The sequence below is a fragment of the Moschus berezovskii genome, chromosome 7, assembly GCF_049115385.1.
Source record: "Moschus berezovskii isolate FMDL1 chromosome 7, NW_MosBer_1.0, whole genome shotgun sequence".
Lineage (NCBI taxonomy): Eukaryota > Metazoa > Chordata > Mammalia > Artiodactyla > Moschidae > Moschus > Moschus berezovskii.
Window position 1 is genome coordinate 48,548,434 of NC_142466.1, and position 23,691 is coordinate 48,572,124.

Sequence of the window (23,691 nt, forward strand, 5' to 3'; positions counted from 1 at the left end):
GTAAATAGACAAGATTACTACATTCTGATGTTAGTAGCAGCCTACAAAATTAATAATTTTCTTTTCTCACTTGACTAAGACTATTTTGCCCTTATTAATTAAGACTGAAAAATATCTCTTCAGAGGAAGGCTCAGTCATGAACAGTCATTATTCTCAGCTGTAAAACTTCTTTATTTGATAGGTACTACTGACATTACTGAAAATAATTGGTTCAGTGGGTGCAAACCAAGGTCTTTAAATACAAATTTTAATGGATTCTTGTAAATAAATATGTGAGAAAAATATATACATAGGAACAATTAAGAAGAAGTTTGAGATGGTGCTCGTTTACCTTGTTATATTTATTGCAGTTATAGAATATACAAGTGTAGGCAAGTGAGTCCATGCATGCTTAGTCCCTCAGTCATGTCTGAATCTTTGTGACCCTGTGGACTGCAGCCTGCCAGGCTCCTCTGTCCATGGACACAGGCAAGTAGGCAGTAGTTAAACACTATTAATAGGTAAATCAGACCCTGGAGCCAGATTCAACTGCATTTGATTCTTGGTTCTGTCCATTACTAACTGTAAACACTTAGCCAAGTTAATCTAACTTTTCTTAGACACAATTTATTCATAAACATTTTTGTATTTATGTGTTTATTTATTTGGCTGTGTCAGGTCTTAGTTGCAGCATGTGAAATCTTTAGTTACAGCATGTGGGATCTAGTTCCCTGACCAGGGATTGAACCTAGCCTCCCTGTATTGGGAGCGCAGTCTTCGCCACTGGACCACCAGGCAAGTTCCCTTATTTATAAATTAAAGATTTCAGTGTTATCTACTTGGGGAATGGGGAGTTTCAGTTTAAGGATGGGTCCTCTCCTTATACTGCTGTCACAGCCCTTTCTTTACAGGCCAGTGTAAGGGTTTTACCAGGTGCTGAATATTTCTCTCTCAGTTTTACATTCAGGGACTAAGATAATAACCACAGGGTAGGGATGAACTCATTGGACACCATGTGCATTAGACTTGGTCAGACCTTCCTCTGCTACCTTCATAAGCTGTTACTAACCAGAGATATTCTAAAATTTCTCATATCAATGTGACTTCTTACCTCACATTCCTAAAAAAATCTAGATATTCTCCTTCCTCCAACACAGTTGCTTTTCCATAGAGAAGATTTGGGAATTGTTTCCTATATGTTCCTGTGATGGCACTGCAGATTCCTCCCTCAGGGGACCGAGTTTCCACTTCAGTTATGGGCCAGTGGTCACTGGATCCAGAAACCAGATCTGAAAACTGGATGAGGGACCAAATCTCCATTGTGACAATTGACATCATCCTGCTCATAAGACAACAAATTTTATGTTGTTGTTGTTACAGAGTTTGAGTACTATCCTAGTGATTCTGCATCTATTTCACCTCTCTGATAACACTAGGATCTCTTCGCAAGCAGCACAGATGCCTCTGGGTCAGGGTTCCCTGACTGTCACTCTGGTCTTGCTGTCCAACACAGTAATCATGTCATTCTTGCCTATGATGGTTAATCACTGCTTTCTTGCTTCTTACATTCTGAAATTCTATCTGGGTGGTGCTCATTCAGACCATGGGTTAATGGCCACATGCCGGGTCACTGTGCTTTATGTACTGAAAATGGCCACCTTAAATGTCTCAAAACTGCCTCTGCTCTCTCCTGGTTTGTTCCCTGTTATCTTTATGAAATGAGAGTTTACTGAACTTTGCCTGAGAAAAGTTAGGTGGAACATTCTTAGGTCTTCCACAGTAAATCCTTCTAGCTTTTCCACCTCTCTGAGCCTTTAGACCACTTCTTCAATACTATGCCACAATGAATACATTACAAAGCAATTTTCCTCCAATTAAAAAATAAATTAAAAAAATTACTATGCTGCAGAGATTCTGGAATCTCCATCTCATTAACTATAGGCCATTATGATGACATTTCTTCACAATGACATCCCAGGAGACTGTTAATAATGGTATCTGCTAGAATGTTGAATCCTGGGAGTGCCTTGTCAATAAGACCTACAAGAACTTCTAGAACTAACACCCAAAAAAGATGTCCTTTTTATCATAGGGAACTGTCATGCAGAAGTAGGAAGTCAAGAGATACCTGGAGTAACAGGCTAATTTGGCCTTGGAGTACAAAATGAAGCAGGGCAAAAGCTAACAGTTTTGCCAAGAAAACACATTGGTCATAGCAAATACTCTCTTTCAACAGCACAAGAGAAGACTCTACACATGGACATAACCAGATGGTCAATACCAAAATCAGATTGATTATATTCTTTGCAGCCAAAGATGGAGAACTCTATGCAGTCAGCAAAAACAAGACCAGGAGCTGACTGTGGCTCAGATCATGAACTCCTTATTGTAAAATTTAGACTTAAATTGAAGAAAGTAGGGAAAACCACTAGACCATTCAGGTATGACCTAAATCAAATCCCTTACGAGTATACAGTGAAAGTGACAAATAGATTCAAGGGATTATATCTGATAGACTGCCTTAAGAACTATGACAGGGGTTCGTGACATTGTACAGGAGGCAGGGATCAAAACCATCCCCAAGAGAAAGAAATGCAAAAAGGTAAAATGGTTGTCAGAGGAGGCCTTACTAATAGCTGAGAAAAGAAGAGAAACTGAAGGCAAAGGAAAAAAGGAAAGATATACCCATTTGAATGCAGAGTTCCAAAGAATAAAAAGGAGAGATAAGAAAGCCTTTCTCAGTGATCAATGCAAAGAAATAGAGGAAAACAATAGAATGGGAAAGACTAGAGATCTCTTCAAGAAAATTAGAAATACCAAGGGACCATTTCATGTGAAAGGTTGTTGCTGAAGCACAAAAGACGCCGGGATTCTTGGCCTCCAGAGGAGAGGAATTCAATCCGGGGCCAGTGAGGAGGCTTGATTGCTCAGAGCTTTCATGTAATAAAGTTTTATTAAAGTATAAAAGAGTTAGAGAAAGCTTCTGACATAGACATCAGAAGAGGACAGAAAGAGTGCCCCCCTGCTTGTCTTTAGCTGGATGTTACATAGCTACCAGCAGTCTGCTAATTAAAGAAAGGAAATGTCTCGAAACTCAGAGAATGGCACCAGGCCCCTCATCTACAAGATGCATTTTGAGATAACCTGGGCACCAGGTGAGTCATCCCCAGCCATAAAATGATTGACTTGAATCTTGAAAAAAGGCAGATTTCCATACAAATATATAGTTTCATTAACATAGATTAGGAGAACAATGTATGAGTATACTCATACATATTCGTACATATTCATACATACTCATACATACTGGTTTGTCAAGTTGGTTTTGAGCCTGAGCCAATAGGCAGAACTGTCTTGAAAACGGAGTCTGGGGTAAATACATAGCACATTAACATAGCTTAAGACAAACATTTCCATAAGAAAAATGCATTGGTTAGCTCAAGGTTAGAGAAAAGTTAAGTTCAGGTGGAACCAGGTGTCATTATGGTAACACAGAATTTTAAGAGAAACCTATTTTTAAATTTGTATAGAGAAGGGGAAAAAATGTAACACTAGTTTGTTTCCTCCTGCCACTTAAGAGAGAGAGAAAGAATGTCTGACACTTGCAGCCTATTTCCTCTGTTTGGAAACCCCTGGCCTTCCTGCCTGTTATCCTCTCAGATAAACACAACAAAGGATGGTGTTGACCTAACAGAAGCAGAAGATATTAAGAAGAGATGGCAAGAATACACAGAAGAACTGTACAAAAAAGATCTTAATGACCCAGATAATCACGATGGTGTGATCACTCACCTAGAGCCAGACATCCTGGAATGTGAAGTCAAGTTGGCCTTAGAAAGCATCACTACGAACAAAACTACTGGAGGTTATGGAATTCCAGCTGAGCTGTTTCAAATCCTAAAAGATGATGCTGTGAAAGTGCTGCACTCAATATGCCAGCAAATTTGGAAAACTCAGCAGTGGCCACAGGACTGGGAAAGATCAGCTTTCATCCCAATCCGAAAGAAAGGCAATGCCAAAGAACGCTCAAACTACTGCACAATTGCACACATCTCACACGCTAGTAAAGTAATGCTCAAAATTCTCCAAGCCAGGCTTCAACAGTACATGAACCATGAACTTCCAGATGTTCAAGCTGGATTTGGAAAAGGGAGAGGAACCAGAGATCAAATTGCCAACATCTGCTGGATCATCGTAAAAACAAGACAATACCAGGAAAACATCTATTTCTGCTTTATTGACTATGCCAAAGCCTTTGACTATGTCGATCACAATAAACTGTGGAAAATTCTGAAAGAGATGGGAATATCAGACCACCTGACCTGCCTCTTGAGAAACCTGTATGCAGGTCAGGAAGCAACAGTTAGAACTGGACATGGAACAACAGACTGGTTCCAAATAGGAAAAAGAGTCCGTCAAGGCTGTGTATTGTCACCATGGTTATTTAACTTATATGCAGAGTACATCATGAGGAATGCTGGGCTGGAAGAAGCATGAGCTGGAATCAATATTGCCGGGAGAAATATCAACAACCTCAGATATTCAGATGACACCACCCTTATGGTAGAAAGTGAAGAAGAACTAAAGAGCCTTTTGATGAAAGTGAAAGAGGAGAGTGAAAAAGGCCTAAAACTGGCCTGAAACTCAACATTCACAAAGCTCAGATCTTGGCATATGGTCCCATCACTTCATGGCAGATATATGATGAAACAATGGAAATAGTGACAAGACTTTATTTTTTTTGGCTCCAAAATCACTGCGGATGGTGATTGCAGCCATGAAATTAAAAGACACTTGCTCCTTAGAAGAAATTCTAGGCCAAACTAGACAGCGTATTAAAAAGCAGAGACATTACTTTGTTGACAAAGGTCCATCTAGTCAAAGCTATGGTTTTTCCAGTGGTCATGTATGGATGTGAGAATTGAACCATAAAGAAAGCTGAGCGCTGAAGAATTGATGCCTTTGAACTGTGGTGTTGGAGAAGACTCTTAAGAGTCCGTTGGACTGCAAGATGAAACCAGTCCATCCTAAAGGAAATCAGTCCTGAATATTCATTGGAAGGACTGATACTGAAGCTGAAACTCCAATACTTTGGCCACCTGATATTAAGAACTGACTCATTGGAAAAGACCCTGATGCTGGGAGAGAATGAAGGTGGGAGGAGAAGGGGACGACAGAGGATGAGATGGTTGGAAGGCATCACTGACTGATGGACATGAGTTTGAGTAAACTCCAGGAGTTGTTGATGGACTGGGAAGCCTGGTGTGCTGCAGTCCATGGGGTCGCGAAGCATCAGACATGACTTAGTGACTGAACTGATACAGTCCCAGTGAAACAAGAATGAGGAGAAACGAGAGTGAGGCAGGGAAGGAGGCAGAACTAATGCAAAAGTGCATTTCTGAGCTGGTCACCACCAGGCAGCAAATACCAAGAGATTGCTGGAATCCTCAGGACCATCTTCAGGAAGTTGCATGAAATACATGTCAGGACTGTTTATATAGAGGATTGGAAGGAAGTGGATTCATCCATTGGCTCTTGCCTCTTCATTGGCCAGCTGTTTACTCCTTAACATTTAGTAGTCTGAACTTCTGGTCGTGTGTGCGGGGACACCAAGTTCGGGTCACGGCACCTCATACCCCGCAGTCTGCAGGGGCCCTCAGAGCAGGAGGGGAGAGCTCATGGTGCGGGTCTGAGGTGAGACACTGCTGGTTCATGCTCACACAGAGTCAGATGAACCCACACCTTGACACAGTGAGGGCAGCACACCTGGCTGAGGACTCCAGAGGCAGGTAAGACGGAGGAACTGAGCTGGCCTTTAAAAGGTAATAGTATACCACTTAAGGAACCAAAAGAGATTTCCCAGTTTCCTTTTCAGGGTATTTTGAGTGATGATGAGCACTCATCAAGCTTGACAAAGAGCAGGTAGTGTGATGGCAGGAAGGCCAGTGGTGGATGGCCTGTAGTCGGTTGTTCTTTACAGAGATTGGAATCTGTGCTTGCAAAAGGACAAGGGGAGACGAATGTGAGCGGAATCCTGCCACAGATGGTGAGCGCTGCTTTCTCGCACCTCTCTGCTCTGGCTGTGCTGAATGCCTTCTTGACCGTGGTGTGGCTGATATTGTCTTGAAGGGAATCCACTTCACTGAATGGCCAGCTGCTCAATTCCACCATGAAGGCACTGGATGGGTGTGTTCCTGGGCCAGTCCTGCCCCCAGACTGAAATTTCTATTAAAGGAACTTTTGGTAAAGCTAGAGTTTTAGGCCTTCTGGTCTTTCCCAAAGATATATTTGGCCCAGATAGTCACTAGTTCATAGAAGTACCATGGGGACCAAAGAAGAATATTTGAAATTACCGTGAGCTACAACCAGATTTTAACTGGAAGCCAAATATATGCACAAAGCGTCACAGAGAACTTTGGCAGGAATGCCACCAGCAATGTATCCGAGTTTGGACTTTCATATACCACTATTCCTGTTTCATTTATATTGCAGTGATTCCTGGAACTGTAGTCTTCTTTCAGCTACCCAGTATTTCTTCTTGATATATCCTCTGCTGCTCCTTTTATGTCTGCAGCTCTTGAACTCACTGACTTTTGCTCATGACATAGACCTCAGTTTCTGTATTCATCTTTTTGGTAACCTGCATCAAACCCATTGCTCTTCTGTAATACTCTGTTGCTGGGCCCGACCAAATCCAGATCTGTGTAGTCAGGGATACACTGTTTCAATTTCTGGATCCTCTGGCATCAGAGCTGTCCATTTCCAGACAGAGTTCAAGTTCAGCAGACATTACTTCATCATCCCTGGGTCTGGTTCTACACACTCTAAGCTAAAGCACTTGAATTCCATACTCATAGAATTAGAACTCCCTTGAATTAGGCAAACTATTCATCAGAATTATATTCATGACACACATGACAGACTCTTGTTATCTATTTTCTATTTAGTTAAGACTCTTGCAGTTTTAAGTGACAAAAGAAAGAATGAAACAATGACTTATTGGAAAAGAATATTTTTGGCTAATGTATCTTAAAAGCCCGAGAGTAGATTCTCCTTCTCAGGCACAAATGGACCCCAGGGCACAGACACTCATTGGGTTCAGGTCTCTCTCTACCCCTCAGCTCAACTCCATTCTTGGATAGGGTTCTTCCCTCATGGCAGTAATGTGGTTTCCGACAATCTGGATTTATAGACTCAGAGCTCCATGGCCACTTCTCTGTTGCAACAGTTTGAACAAAAATCTTTCACTTGACTATCCTGAGGTCGCATGCTTAACCCTGGAGTCCATCATCAAGGCCAAGGAGATAAGATACTCTGATTGGCTACAGCTCAGCTACATAGCAGACTTTATTGCTGAGGGCAGAATCAAGACCATCCAAACCCCAAGAACTGAGAGTGAGGATGAGGTGTCTTTCAGAAGAAAATCTGGTGCTATAACCAGAAGAGGAAACTATTTGCTGGGTAGAATGAACAAAAGGTGTCCCCCATAGTTATCTTGACTGATGCAGTTTTTCTTCTGATCCGTTTCTGTGGGTCCTGTCCTCATGCAAACCAGTAATATCTAGATTTCTGTTGGTACACTGAGCAATGCTCCATGGATTCCTTTATAGAATTCCCAGCTCTCCCTATCTTCTTAGGAAAGAGACAGACCGAAGTTTGGTTTCTTTTAAAGCCTGTGCATCCATTTCCCTTTCTGCTTTATACTAAAAAACCTATTTTTACAAATGCAAAAGCATATAAATACAACACAAGTAAAGTATAAGCCACTTTACTTTGCTGGGGTTTAAGCCAGTAGAACCAGAGACATAATGAGCTGAGCATCTTTATAGATACCACTTTACAGAATGGTATGTCTACATACTACTGATGTAGAAAATTGTCAAAAACAACCAAGCTTCAAGTCCTGCTATGTAAAAGGAATGTATAAGAAATAAAGACACAATATGTTTCTAAACGTGTATCTTTCTCCTATCAGGCATTCCCCGCAGGCCATTCCAGCCACACCCTCTTATGCTACATCCTCAGCATTGTGTGTGGCTTAGGTGACATTCTTGGATCCTTGCTTGTGTCTCCTGTTTCTTCAGGTCATATGTGTCTCTCCTCAGGTTAGCATGTTTTGCGTCCTTGCTCAGTTGTGTCTGATTCTTTGCAACCCCATAGATTGTAGCTCACCGGGGTTAGCATGTCACTGGTTGTTAATTTTGGTAGAACATATTCTGCTAAATATCCAAAAGTTGCTTAATTGTCAAACAGCAGAAAAGGGTTATCCTTCCTCCCTTACTTTTCTCCCTTCTCTTTCTCTTTTTTTTTTTTTTTTTTGCCTTTCTAAAGGAAGGAAGTTTTTAATGGGGATGAGTGAATTTTTGGGGGGTCAGAATAGAAGGAGGAAGCAAAGATTCTTAATATTATAGTTATTTACAGTGTTGTGCTAGTTTCAGAGATTTTTATTATAGGGAAACGTCTCAGTTATGCTTTGAGAACACGTGTTCATATTAGCAAGACAAAGGAGTGTGTGTGTTAGAGAAACCGCCACTGTTAATTTCTGCAAAGGAACCTGGCTGGCAGGGTGGTGGGCTGTACCACCATCCTTCAAATACAGATCCAGGACACTGTGACAGGAGGAGAGGTGTGAGGGAGGAGAAAGGACAAAGGACCATGGTAAGTCAGAGGAGAGGCAAGAACCAGAGAGACTCCAGAGGAAAGATTCTCATGGATACTTTTCCGGGTTCAGCTCTGTATGGAGACCTTGGAGAGGCTGATATGATGGTGAATGGCTGGCCTCTCTCTGTATTCTGGTTGTGTTTAGGTATAGCCAGTGTAAGATTGTTTTCCTTCTGGACTGTACCTGGAGGACTTTTCAAGATGTTGCATGTATTATGGTGGAGAAGAGGAGATGGGGACACTTGAAATTTGAAGTCAGGACAAAAAAAAAATGCATGTACACTCTACCTTATGCACTCATAAAAGAGGTCACAAGCTAACTTGGAAAATAGAACCCACATATGATAAAAACAATGGGAATTATCTCCAGCTTCCAAGTCAACAGATTCATTTCCTGATCCATCCCCAACAATGTATCTTAGGAGATCCAGAAGGATGCCAGCTCCCATCTGCTTTAATTATCTTCTGATGCATTTCAGAAGGAGGTTGGAGATTTCTAAGAATTGGAAATATGGTCCAGCCAGAAAAATTTTAAAAACCAAGGCAGTGGGCTCTCTGCCCACCGCTCTCTGTCTGCCCCAGGAACAGTGCCCGTTTGCACCACACTGGTCGTGGCTGCTGGGTTTTAATTGGCATCAAGCGAGTGGCACAGCTGAGGTTGAATGCGGAGACTGGTACACAGAGAACTGAGAGCAGTTCCCAGCCTCAGCCACTGCCAGGTGGCGGGCGGTCTTTGCCTTCTGGGTTTTCCCTTTCACCTACTTGGCAAGGATTCTAGAGCCGCTGACTCAGTAGTCTTCAACCCTGGTCGTGCATTAAAATCACCTATTGAGCTCCAGAAACAAACAAGTGCTAGGGCTCCACCCCCAGATCCAATAAATCACAACTCGGGGGTTCAGTCCAGGCTGTAGCATGCTGTGAAAGCTTCCCAGGGGCTTCTCAAGGACAGACGAGGTTGAGTGCTTCTAGGCTTTCTGGGAACTTCTGTGCCTCTCTCTGACCTCCCCCTCTCCCTTCCCACTCTCCTCCTCTTCCTCCTCCCTACCACCCTCCTCGCTTCCCCTCCCTCCCTCTCCCCACTTCCCTCCAATGAAAACTTTTGTGACAATGGCTTATTTCCACAAGAACACTTTCAGTTTCTTTCTGAATACTGAGAAAGATTGCTTAAATTTACAGTGTTCTGTTTCCAAACATTTTCAGGAAACAGGAATCTTGTTTCCACTGTGTGTATTTATAAAGTGACATACAGCCGTTTGGCTGTACCTGTGGACAGCCTGTCTCTGGCCTGTGATGGAAGAGAGTGCACCATTGTCCTTACTGGGCTTCCCACGTGACTCAATAGTGAAGAATCTGCCTGCTGATGCAGGAGAAGCAAGTTTGGTTTCTGTGTGGGGAAGATCCCCTGGAGTAGGAAATGCAACCCACTCCAGTGTTCTTGCCTGGGAAATTTCATGGAAGGAGGAGCCTGGCGGGCCATAGTCTGTAGGGTCACAGAGAGTCAGACGTGACTGAGCACAACATTGTCCTTATTATCACTGGTCCACACACAGGGCCGTTTAGGTGCCCAGTTCTCCATTCGTTAAATACAAAGAGAGGTACATAGATGTTTTTGTGTACTAACAGTGTTCGAGGCCCCATGCTAAATGTTAAATATACACTGAAAGAAAAAGAATAACTTCTGCTTTTAATTGGGTAAGACTTGAATATTTAATTGTAATACCAGGTTTTACATTTTCAAGTGAAATATTTGAGCTGAGTCATAAAAAATGAGTAGGAATTAATAGGGCAAAGGAGGGGAAGGAATATTCTGGGGAGAAGGAAAAGCAAGCAGTGGCTCAGAGGTGAGAAATAGTACAAGCCTTTCATGGTCTGAAAGAAGCTTGGAGGCCTGGTGCTTCGCCTGCAGGTTGGGGACTGGCTGTTGACTTATTGTATTAAGCCTTCCTGCCTCCCACAGGGCATCTGAGGCATTGTCTCCTGATTCAGAGCATTCCTTTGGCTAAAATCTAACTGTAATCCACATTTTATGTTTATTCTATGTTTTGTTTTTTGTTTTTTCTCTTTCCTGCAGGTCAGCAGGCATTCGGTTGGGGAGGAATAGAAACAATTGAACTGAATTCCCATCTTATTCATGGGCTGTACAGCACAGGCATGCACAACCTTAGTAGGGAAACCTTTTTCTCATCTCAAAGGCCTTCTATCTCCAGTGATAAGGTTCCCCAGCCTTATCACTGCAGTTGTGCCTGGGAATTTGAATTTTTAATTAACTTTCCAAGTAATCCCATGGTACAGTCCTACTGGGAACTACTGCCTTAGTCCCCTGTGCGATCTCAGAAGGTGAAGTTCAGAGAATAATAGCCAGCACTTATATAGTAGGAACAAAATGCTTAAGCACTGCTTAAAGTGCTTTACTTGTATTAATTCATTTAACCCTTACTGTAACCCTACAAAATGAGTTTATAATTATCCCCATTTTAGAAATAAGGAAACTGAAGAGTTCAGATAACTCACCCAAGGCACACAGACAGGCAGTGGAAGAATTTGAGTAAAGCCGCTCTTAATCCACACTCCTAGTAGCTCAGATGCTAAAGACAGCTTCCCTAGTAGCTCAGATGGTAAAGCATCCGCCTGCAGTGCAAGAGACCCGGGTTTGTTCCCTGGGTTGGGAAGATCCCCTGGAGAAGGAAATTGCAACCCACTCCAGTATTCTTGCCTGGGGAATTCCATGGAACAGAATAGCCTGGCTGGCTACAGTCGGTGGGTTGCAAAGAGTCAGACACGACTGAGCAACTAATGCTAATGCTAATCTACACCCCAGATCTCTTTGCTAAAAGCCAAGACCTTTAGCCAACCCAGCAGGGAGTTCTTGCTGTGTTCCCACCCCAGGCGTGTGCTGGAGCATTTGCTCCACATCTGGCTCACTGAGGGGAGGAAGGGAGCATTTATAGAACGTGCCCATTGCTGTGGTCCAGATGGCCCTGACCCCGGAACTGAGAATAAATGTGCCCAATGGACAGTGATGAGTGGGCTCCAGTTCCCCACTAAACCAGGTGTCAGCCACCATGACAAATGCCATCAAGGTGCATGAGTGGCTATGGAAGAACAGGAAAAGGAAATCTTTTTCTGTAAATGTTGGGAGTATCAAGAGACTTTGGAGGTCTCCAGTTGTGCTTTGGGTTGAGATAATGAGAAGGCCAAGAAGTTGTATTTCAGGACATGAAATATGTGTCCTGGGACAGGCAGCCACCTTGTGGCATGAGGTCAAGGCCTTTCAGCCTCTAAATACCCTTGTCAGTATTCTCCCCACAAGTAATTTCCTCCACCTCAAATACCTCCTTGCTTTTCTCGCCACCTGAAGTGCAGAGTCTTGAGAGAGAGTTTCTTCCTCTGCCCCCAATCAACCTCTTGCCCTTCACACGTTTTCATACTTGCCCCAGGGCTGAGGACCCACGAGGTAGCCATGCAGTACATTACAGTTCTGTGGGGCTTGGGGAAACATGACAAGATGCATGGGATTGCTTTCTTGCCATCTATTTCAGGTACCAGGATTGCTTCTTCGGGGTCATCCTGTCCAGTCTCCGGGGTGCCATGGTGGAGGAATACTTCCGACAGCCAGTAGTGGTAAGTGGGCTCTTCTTCCCGTGTGTGTATCTACTGATTCATCCACTGACTCACTCATGCACCTGGGACGAGCTGTGCTGCCAGGCCCTATGCTAAACCATCACAGAAGCAAAAAAAAAAAAAAAAAGAGCTCCTTGGAATGCTGTTTCAAGTTTTCCACCTCTGATCTCCTAATCAGTTAGGAAAATTCTCAGAGAATGATACTGTTGAAAGCAAGGAGATTTTCTAACTGCATTTTGATAAGTAACGTTTAATCCTCCAAGTGTCCTGACTCACCCCATGTACACACTCAGCCCTCATACTTGTTCAATAATTTATATCCTCTCGTTGATTCTAGTGACCAAACACATAATAGAAGGGGAAACTTTGGATAATAAATAGCTGGGAGCAGGCGTTTTGTTGTCAGGCAGATGTGGGTTTCATTTGTGATCCCATCTAGCTTTGTAACCTTAGACAACTTAAGTTTGCATTATCTGAAACTCTTTCAGTTTTTAGTGGGAGGAAACCCAACTTATACTGGCTTAAACCAGGATGAAATTATTGGTTCTCCAATACCGCAAAGCCTGGAGCAGAGCTTGCTTCAGGGACCTGTTGCACAAGTTCAGGCATTGTCACGAGGGTCTGATTTCTCTACTCTTACCACTTATCTCCATTTCCTGTGATTTTACTCTGTTGCCAGACAGGGTCTCTCCTTAGGGTGAGAAGGTAACATCAGAAGCTAAAATTTCAGATCCTTGTAACTAAGTCCCACCGGAGAACCTGCCTTTTCCTAATAACTTAGGCAAAAGCCCCAGAATTAGTTTAGATAGAGCCTGTTTGTCATACTTTGGCTTATGCCTCCATAAGCCAAATCAGCTCCTCTCTTCAGGGAAAAAGTAATGCTCTGATTGGCCTTTCTGATGTCAGGTACCTGAGCTCCAGCTTCTACCTGGAGCTGAGGGTAGACTAACTTGCTGTGAAACTTCTTGGAGTGTGGAGAGGAAGTAAATTCTGGATGGTCCAAAAAATGCCAAATACCTATTCCCGAGACATTGGTGAGGATTAAAAGATAGGACCTAGCAAAGAACTTAATAAAGTACAGAGCACTTAGTGCTTGGTGTATAGTAAGCACTAAATAAATGTGAGCTTTTATTGTTAATACTATTCTCATTAAGCTCATGCCCTCTAAACCCTCACTCTTGCAAACTTAAAGTTTCAGGAGGAAAGCTAGACAGCAATCTTGCTTAACTTCAGTTTATCCTGAAAAAAGATATCATCTTTGGTTTTTTTCCCTAGGAACACATTTGACATTAGGATTTTGATGGCTCAGACAGTCAAGCACACAGTAAACTTGATGGATGCACAAGAGGCAGATCTCCACAGGTTGGTACAGATCGATGTTGCTACTGATTTTTAGAATCTCCTCTCCCTCTCTCATTCCCTAAGTTTCAGGGCAGAGTTTCACAGCTCACACAGGGGAGAGATTTCAGGTGTGAGTCACCCACAGGGAGGGTCTATTAATACTAGTTTCATTTATTGAAAAATGAGGATAATGATGCCTCCTTCTTAGGATTGCTTTAGGAATTGAATGAGAAACATTGAATAGTAGCTTATACTTACATACACTGTTCTGAGCCATATATGTGTGTGTGTGTGTGTGTTTGTATGTATATATAATGACTCATTTAATCCTCATAGCAACCCTCTGCAGATGGTACTGATTTTGCCCCCACTTAACTAATGACACATATCAAGTAGAATGGAACAGTAAGTTGCATATACAAAATTATGTGAAATGCACAGAATTAGTATGTGTGTTGAAGCTAGGATTGAACCTTTCAGAAGGCCAGTGTCTGGACTTTTTAACCATTCACCTAGGTGAGAACCCAGAGTAATGACAGGAAGAGGAGCTACAACTTTTTGTGTGCTTACTGCATACTAGGAAACATGCTAAAAATTGTACAGGCTCTGCCTCATTTTCCAAGAAGGCCCTCGGTCAATGTTAGGGTTTGTCCTCTTTTTTCCATTTGAAGAGACTCTGAAATGAAGGCTCATTTCTCAGATGGTAATATGAATCCCCTTTGAATGTCCTTTCATTAGAATTTTACCCTTTTCTGCCTGAGAAGATTGACTTTTCTTTTTTTTCTGGATAATAAATTTAATTTAAAAAATTAATTTAAAATTAATAAATATAGGGCCAGGTTATAATTTGCCAGGATGACTGAGGAAGCACGAGTCAGACAGGCTTCCGAAGGTACAGCTAGTTAACTCAGACCATCATCTGTCTCGAGATCATGATGGACAAAGGATGTTGTATCAGTAAGGATAGGCTAGAGCTTGCGGCAGTAACCAATCTTCAGCGGCTTTTGATAACACGGGGACCTTTCTCTCCCACACTGTTTATTCTTTGTGCACCAGCTTTAGCTCCATGCAGCATCACCCAGCCCAGCTATCACGCTGGTGCCGCAGCCCCTATCTGGAACAAGGAACAATACTGATTACTAAGGAAAAAGAGCATGGCAAAGCATGTACTAGCAGTAAAGCTTCTGCTGGAAGTGACACCACTCACTTCACATTTAATTGGTCAAAGCAAATCACAGGGCAGTACCTGAGCACAGGAGGGTGGATGAATGCAGTCCTACTGTGTGCTCAGAGCAAGAGAATAGGCATTTGGGAACAACTCTGATAACTACCGTGTGTGTGCTCACTCACTAAGTCATGGCCAAATCTTGCAACCCCATAGACTGTATGCCACAAAGCTCCTCTGTCCATGGCAAGAATACTGGAATGGTTTGCCACTTCCTTCTCCAGGGGATCTGCCAGACCCAGGGATCGAACCCATATCTCCTGCATTGCAGGTGTATTCTTTACTGTTGAGCCACCAGAGAAGTCCAATAACTATCAAGATCCAGACAAAATTGACTTCCATGGCTTTATTTGCCTCTCTTGTCTGCCTCCTTAGGGTATTTTTTGAAAAGTGTATCTATGTTGGCTTTTCTGAGACGTCACTTGTGCATTGATTCAGTGAATGTTGATTGCAGTTCTCCTTTGTGCCAGGTACTGTACTGGTGCCTGCAAAGGAAGTTTCTCCTTGAGAAGCTCATGGTCCATTTAGGGGATGAAATTATTGTAATGCAATACCAACAAATTCAGTGTGAAAAATACAGAAAACTTGAGAAATGTTCTGACTACTGAAGAATGGAAGAAGTTAGGCCTTTGGTGGTACCACAAATACAAATAATCTTAAAAATAAGTTTTCCTTTGTCAGTCTCTAGAGCATTCACTAAAATGTGTCTCCTTGGAGCAGTACAGCTCCAGCAGTGGACCAATAATATCATCTTTTAATTGTGAAATACTTTCAAGTTTACAAAGCACTTTCATGTACATTTTTTCCCACTTGATCTACACAAGAACCTTGAGAGGGAAGAGAGATTTCGCCACTCAGAAGGAGCTTTCCAGGTAGCTTAATGGTAAAAGAATCTGCCTGTCAGTGCAGGAGATGTGGATTGGATCCTTGGGTTGGGAAGATCCCCTGGGGTAGGAAATGTTAACCCACTCCAGTATTCTTGCCGGGATATTCCCACGGACAAAAGGAGCCTGTGCTTCATGGCGTCACAAAGAGTCAGACATGACTGAGCACAAGCACGCAACAAAAGAGGAAACTGAGGCTCAGAGAATTGAAATGACTTTCCAAAGCTCCATGGCTAAAACAGGTCCAGCTTCTATATTTTGTTACGTCTTTTTCAACATTCTTTCTACTCCTACTTACGCTACATTTGACATCAGCCACGGCCACTTCTGCACGAGTTTTGCAGTAGCATGGTGGGAAGTTATATTGCCTCCCTGAAAAAGAAATGAACTGTGACAGTGACTTTCTGAGCTTCATCTTCACCCTTGTCCATTTCACCCATTAAGGGTCTGAACAGCCTTTCCCTTCTGAACAGCTGCCTAGGGGAGCTGCCACAGCCCACGTTTTGGCTTCTGGTAGGACGGTTGTCACCTGTGTCCTGAGTCATCCTCCTGTTCAGTAGTCAAACTCCATTCTGAATGCTGTACTCTCCCTGTGGAGTTCTGGATCACTGCAGCACAGTGGGCTCGTCCTTGCAGAGTTTCATCAAGAAGCAACATTCTCAAATGTGCAGCCTCACCCAAGCGTTAATCACCCACTGAGAGAGTCTTGCTGCCAAAGCAAGAGTGCTTCAGAGAGAAAGAAAATGTTCTGTGAATGTTCCCACTGATCTCACAAATGTATCCAGTATGTCTGTCAACAGAAAAATAATTCCAAGTGTTTCTTTGTTCTTTCTCTTTTTTATTTCCTTGCAGAGTAGAAATTCCCTTTGTGTTTCAGATGGCGCGGGCTGGCCTCGTGCATGGCCTGGACTTCTGGTTTGACGTGGCCTTTGTTGGTTCTCAGTAGGTATCATTCCCCTTCTTCGTCTGTGCTGTTCCACGTCATCCTCTACTATTTGTCATCGTAACTTTAAAGTTTTAAAAAACTAGGTTCAAACAGTAGTATTTGTTTCTCCGGGTTTCCAGAAAATGAACACTGATGTTAATGTTACTTTTAGTTTTTAGAGTGAAATAAAGATAAGACAGTTTTCTGTGGTAGCCATATCAACTCTGGCTAAAATAAAATCTGTAATAAAATCTCTTAAGCCAGTGGGTTAGGATTTGGAGGGGTGAGATAGGGTCTGTGCTTTGTTAGCCAACTTGTTCTTTTCCAGAATAGATGGGTGGTGGTGGTTAAGGGGGTGGTGATGAGCAAGCCCCTGTCTTCGTTTCCATCATCCCTGGTTGTAGAACCTCTTGTGTCTGAGTAATACCTCAATGGATTTTCCCCATGTAGGTTACAGCTTTCAGTTTCACAGTCTAGAATCCTTTTTTAATGATCAGGCAAGCAGTAGGAGTTACTAATTGCAGCATTGGTAACTTCCCGCTCCATGCACCCCTTTCTCTCCTACTGGAAAGGCTTGAAGGTTGTGGGGGGAAGCGGGGAAGGACCACCTACAAGCTGACCGTCAATGTTTGGTGTTCGCTTAAGGGCTGTGCCACTCCACAACCCCTGAGTCTCTGCTCTCTTCCTGACACTCCTGCTCTCTTCCCACACTTCTCCATGTGTCCCACCAGCAGTGAGGGTTGATCTGAGTCATGTGACCTGACAGAAGGCAAATTAACAGTATACCCTCCTCCACTTCTTATGAAAACATCCAGGCTCCCCATGGTGCCTGCTGAGAAAGAAGTGCCCATGGGCCTGTGATACAGCTCAGGGGGCTTGTGGGGCTCAGGAGGAGGGGATCCCCAGAAGCCTTGTCTGGACTGACAGTCAGAAAGAAAGGACACTATCTGTGAGTGATTCCGATCGCACACAGCATGTATGTTCAAGGAATCTGTGCATCTATTTCTCAGACTTCCCCATACTCACATCCCAAGTAAATGAATTTGTTCCTGCAAGGGTGAGGGAGATAAGCTTGAAGCGGCCTGCTTCATGAGGGAAATTTCTTTGAAGTTAAATGCTTTATTTTAAAAAGCTTCTACATTTGCATTCTACCTCATAATATAGCTGAGTATGTATTTTGATATAAAGGTGGTTCCTTTTACTTAGCAGTTAGACTATATTAAGCTTCCCCCCAAAATCTTCAATTCAGAATGTCCGCTCTAGGGATGTACTCCATGCTCTGTGTACACCTGATTCCCTGCCAGCCATGACCCCTGCTGAATCCCAGGACAGGTGACCTTGCATTCAGAGTATCAGCAGGATGTCCTCCTTCATATGAAATGAAGCAACTCAACCCACACAGACACACACAGACACATGCAGATATACACACACACACATATAGGCACACAGACACACACATAGACACATGCACACACACGTAGACACATACAGGCACACAGACACACACTTTGGGGCTGGAAAGATAGTAGAGGCCATCTGCCCCAGTAGGTTTTCTTGCTTCCAGAAGCCCATCAGGACCCCTGAACGGGTTGGCATCAGACAGTAAAAGGCCACACTCCAGACTTTCCGCCCTGCCACACTTTTCCAAGAAATCAATTCCCCAATCTTAGTTATTATTGGGCTTCTAATGAACTTTGATACACCATATAGATTTATAGAGTGACCAAGTCCCTGGATTTGAAGCCTGGCCTAACTCCATAAGGTTGCTGTATAGATTTAATGGGCTAATATACCTAACGGTCCTGGGACCATACTCAGCACATAGTAACTGCTCAATAAATTGAGCTATCCTTATTTTAAAAGTGTTCCATGAGTCAATAAACAGTGAGCTACTAGTCCCCAGTTCTGGGCCTGAAGCCCGATTGACTTTTAACTCTTTCCTTGCCCCACAGGGTAACAGTTTGGCTGTCCACAGCCCCCACTGAGCCTCTGACTCACTGGTATCAGGTGCGGTGTCTTCTTCAGACTCCTCTCTTGGCCAAGGAAGGAGAGACCCTCTCAGGGAGAGTGCTGTTTGTTGCCAGTAAGCAGTAAGCAAGAGAGTATGGACTCGATCCCGCCTCCGGTTACTGGGCCTGTGGGAAGCCGGTGGGCCCCCGAGACCCCAGGACTGGAAGTGGCCAACAGGCTTTACCAAGGCCTGGCTGAGCTTGCAAAGGTGCCCCCAGCAAACCTGCAGGGCGCACATCAGCTTGCACTGAGCACAGCCAGGAAAGGGAGCTTAGGATAAGTCAAAGGCAGTGTTCCACTCCTGACTGCGCAGCCGGGAAGGAAATCCATCAACTTGTGGGGACACTGGCAAAAGCTTGTGCTCTCAATGCTCTAAAGGCCACGGCAGCTTCCTGGCTTTACTTTCATCTGTCTGGCCAAACATCCCCAAATTTAATGCTGGGAAGTCCATCTGTACCTCAGGGGAGAGAGTATTGCAGGGGCATATGCGGCGTGTCAGGCAGGACACTGCTCCCCTCTGGTGATGGACACACGAGGTCTCAGCAGTGATTACTTCGACTTGGCTCATGTTTAGAACGCTCTGTTTTCTTTCATCTTGTGGGAGCTTCTCCTGTGTGAGTTAGCAGAGAAGGGCCTAGAGGCATGTGGTTCAAGGACACTTGAATATTATATCTCAGGATATTAGGGGTATTCAGAGGTCATTTCACCCAACATTCTTCCCTCTCTACCTCCCCCCATATCCTGTTTCCTTGGGCCTGTGCTTAAACATTCCACCTCACCAGTCAGCTTTTCCGTTTTTAGAGTCTTCATTTCATTACAAAATCTAAGCATGCTCACATATAAATTGAAAACTTCAAAAGTGTCTAGGGTCAAGTCACACACCAACCCCTCACCCCATTCCTCACATATGCTTGCTTGGTCCATATCCTTTCAAGTGATTTTCTGTGCCTGGACCAACAAATAATATCACTGTGGAGTTGCTGTTGTTTTATATGAAGGTTATACCAACAGTCTACAGCTAACGTTTTCGCTTAGTAGTAAGTCCTGAATCTGTACAGATAAATACGCTTTGTACTTTTCGTGGGTGAATGCAGTCAAGGTCATGGATATACATCATGTCTTTTAAAAAATCCCTGATCCACTGACATCTAGATTGCTTCCATTTATTTTTTTTTCTTTGCCATTGCCAAAAAATTTATACTAAGTACACTTGAACATAGAGCTTGCACAGTGACGTGAATATTTCTAAGTGAGATGCCTAAAAATAGAAATGCTGTATCAGAGGGTACATACATGTTACAGTCTGCTGGATCCTAACTTTCTCAGTGGCAGCACCAATTTCCACTCATACCAGCCATAGATAGGGACGGGGGAGCCTGGTGGGCTTCCGTCTATGGGGTCACACAGAGTCAGACACGACTGAAGTGACTTAGCAGCAGCAGCAGCAGCCATAGATAAGCAGGCTCTTTTCTCCATATTTTTCCTAAGACTGGATGTTACCAGTCTCTATGCTTTTTTAAAAATCTAATAGACTCTAAAATAAGTGTTTAAAGTAGCAGCTGGTTAGAGTTGATTTATAGTTATTTAGTCACTAATAGTGTCAGTAGCTCTAACTCTGAGACTCTGTCGTGTCTAACTCTGAGACTCCATAGACTGTAGCGCATCATGGAATTCTGTCCATGGAATTCTCCAGGCAGGAATACTGGAGTGTGTTGCCATTTCCTTCTCGAGGGGATCTTCTGACCCAGGGATCAAACCTGGGTCTCCTGCACTGCGGGTAGATTCTTTACAATCTGAGCCACCAGGGAAGCCCTTAATCACTAATAAAGTTAAGTAACTTTTCATATAGTCATGGGCTATTCACTACTTTCTTCTACTTTAGACATCTCTTAATTATTAAAAGTCATTCTTGATATGGATCCTTTATTTACTTCCTGTATATTCAACTCATTAATCTTCGTTGTGCTTCTGAATTCAAAAGAAATAGATCTGTTCCAATCTCCAAGTGGCAGTTGTTCAAGTATTAGGAGAGTCTTCGAAAATATTCTCCTAGTCTCCCTGTCCTCAGGCTAACATGCTCAGCTCTCCCCCGCTTTAAGAGAGATTTTGAACTAGTTTAAAATTTTAAGTCCTCTCTGGAAATAGCCAGGTTTTCGGTGTCCCCTTTAAAAGAACAGGACAGCATACATCTTCCGATACGTGCTGAGTACAAAGCAATAGTGACCACTGCTGTCTTGAGTACCATACTTATAATAATATAATCAAAGTGTAGGATGAGGGCCACTTTACTTGAGTGTTTGGATAATTCAAAGCAGAAAGCCTATTTTTATACAATCTACGTTTAAGTCTTTTCTCCTAGTACACAGCTGATTTTTGTCAGCTTCAGTTCAAGTTTTTGTGTTTATTCCACTTCATGCATTTATCATGCTGTCTGTTTATTCCACTCATGCATTCATCGTGCTGTCTGTAGATCCTTACTAGACCCAGTGGATTCTTTTAAATTACTTTTAAACATTCTTTTGTGTAGCACGTTAGGGATGCCTACCATTTTTTAATCATTTGCAAATTTAATAGGCAAATATTTATTTAAAAATTATTCAGCAGAAAGAGGCCCAGAGTGTAAATGTTCCTTCAAAATGTGCAGAGCCCTGTCTACACCCTTTGGATCTGACATGGAAGCAGCTCAAAACCCTCCACCTGTCGTCATATCCTGCCTGCGTTCCTCCATCCAGGCCAGAGGAAGAATGACCAGCCTTTATTGAACATGATCCCCTTGAGTTTAACCTCTGGTTTCACCCTCATAGCCCAGTCGAATTACACTGCCAAAAAGAGAAATGAAACTAATTGGGCTAGCTATTACTGTTCTTTTAAAGTCTCCCTGGTGGCTCGTTCGGTAAAGAATCTGCCTGCAGAGCAGGAGACTACCTGCAGAGCAGGAGACCCAGGTTCGATCTGTGGATCAGAAAGATCCCCTGGAGAAGGAAATGTCAACCCACTCTAGTATTCTTGCCCAGAGAATCCCGTGGACAGAGGAGCCTGGAGGGCTCCAGTCCATAGGGTCACAAAGAGTCAGACATGACTAAGTGATTAACGTTTTCGTTACTGTTCTTTATAAAACTGTGTTATATCTCCAGTTATCACAACTTTCTATCTCCTTACGGGGATATTCAATTTTTAATAATATAGTTATGCTGTTCACAATAAAAATGTATAAAAAGGCTTACAGTGAAAAGTGTTCATCCCAGTGCCACACCCCATTCATTCCTTCCTGTCCTCCATTGTGTAGACACTGTAAACTGTTCCTTGCATACCTCTTAAGAGTTTCATTTTGGATATACAGTTAGAAAATACTGTATTTGTAGGGATATTTTTCCTCTGCTTTTATTTGTAAACAGTAACATTCTATACCTGTTTTCGACATCTTAATATTCTCTCTTAACAATGCATCTCAAATTATTTCCGTATTGGTACATTGAGATCTTCCTCTTCCTCTTCCTTGAGTTATTGTATTTCTACATCATGGTCTTCCTTCATAAACATTATTACTTCCTTCACAGAGGTAAGAGCTTCACTGCAGTTTTGAAAAATTGTAACAAAATATTTGTGTTATTTGTGCCTTACCTGTGGGCTTCCCTGGTGGCTCAGAGGGTAAAGCATCTGCCTACAATGTGGGAGACCTGGGTTCGATCCCTGGGTTGGAAAGATCCCCTGGAGAAGCAAAAGGAACCCACTCCAGTACTCTTGCCTGGAAAATCCCGTGGACCGAGAAGCCTGGTAGCCTACAGTCCATGGAGTCGCAAAGCATCGGACGCGACTGAGTGACTTCACTTTGTTTCTTCTTTTCTGTGCCTTACCTCATGTGTGTTTTTCAGCTGTTAGTAAAATTTGCTGCTTTTTTTCTACTTTTTTCTAGTAATATCTTTGTACTAATATTACGGTTGTTTGTCATCTAATTAGTGAGGCTTTTTGGAACAGTAATTTACAAGAAGTTCCTGTGGAGGAGAGCGATGTGACAGACTTCATGCTGTTTTTCCTGAACTCACACTGTCTCCCCTGTACTGCCGCAGAGTCATGCTGCTTCCTGCAAATGTGGCTGCTTCTGTGATTCTTTGGATAATTCTGTATGTCCCAGTTCCAGAAGTTCTGTCCAGTGAAGGAAATGGCAACCCACTCCAGTGTTCTTGCCTGGAGAATCCCAGGGACGGAGGAGCCTGATGGGCTGCCATCTATGGGGTCGCACAGAGTCGGACATGACTAAAGTGACTTAGCAGCAGCAGCCTTACTTACTCCGATTCCTGCACATCAGGGTACAAGGGATAAAACTGTTGCATGTCAGAAAGTGGTCCTTATCTTCAGGTAGTGTAGTGGTGTGGGCACTTCCTGAGGCGTACTGGCCCTGGGCTGTCTTGACCCTCTTTGCACGTCTGCACTTTTTCCCATGTGGCTTACAACTAATCTCAATTGCTTCAGCAGCCCTTACACCTAAGTTGGAAATGGCAGATAACATCTTTCTACCAATTTTACAGAAAATATGCTCTGTGGTTTGCAGCGTCTCTATTCTCTTTGCTTTGGGATGGCATCCCAAAGCTTTCTAGGAGAAAAAGTGGGAGATACTTCATGCCTTGTTCTTCCTTGAAGTGACCACTTTCTTCCTAAACCCTCATATACCTCCTTTTTAATGACTGGTTCTTTAGTGCTAAGGAGCAGTAACCAGCATCTGCCTGGAGTTTTGGGCTTTACCTTTTCTGCTTTGTGCAAACCAGAATAACATCCATTTGTTTTCAAATATTTTAAGGTACCCTAGGGTATAATTCGGAGAAGGCAATGGCAAGTCACTCCAGTACTCTTGCCTAGAAAATCCCATGGATGGAGGAGCCTGGTAGGCTGCAGTCCGTGGGGTCGCTAAAGGTCGGACACGACTGAGCGACTTCACTTTCACACGTTGGAGAAGGAAATGGCAACCCACTCCAGTGTTCTTGCCTGGAGAATCCCAGGGACGGGGGAGCCTGGTGGGCTTCCGTCTATGGGGTCACACAGAGTC

General features: G+C 43.2%; 1 pseudogene across 1 annotated transcript in view; it reads left to right on the forward strand.

The window, feature by feature from the left end:
* LOC129557126 (histone-arginine methyltransferase CARM1-like) overlaps positions 1-23,691 on the forward strand; it is a 261,333-nt pseudogene that overhangs the window by 231,012 nt on the left and 6,630 nt on the right. Inside the window, exons 8-11 of the transcript XR_016037816.1 lie at positions 12,181-12,263; positions 13,540-13,624; positions 16,565-16,654; positions 18,593-18,730. The product of XR_016037816.1 is annotated as a histone-arginine methyltransferase CARM1-like (transcript). The remainder of the gene's footprint in view (positions 1-12,180; positions 12,264-13,539; positions 13,625-16,564; positions 16,655-18,592; positions 18,731-23,691) is intronic.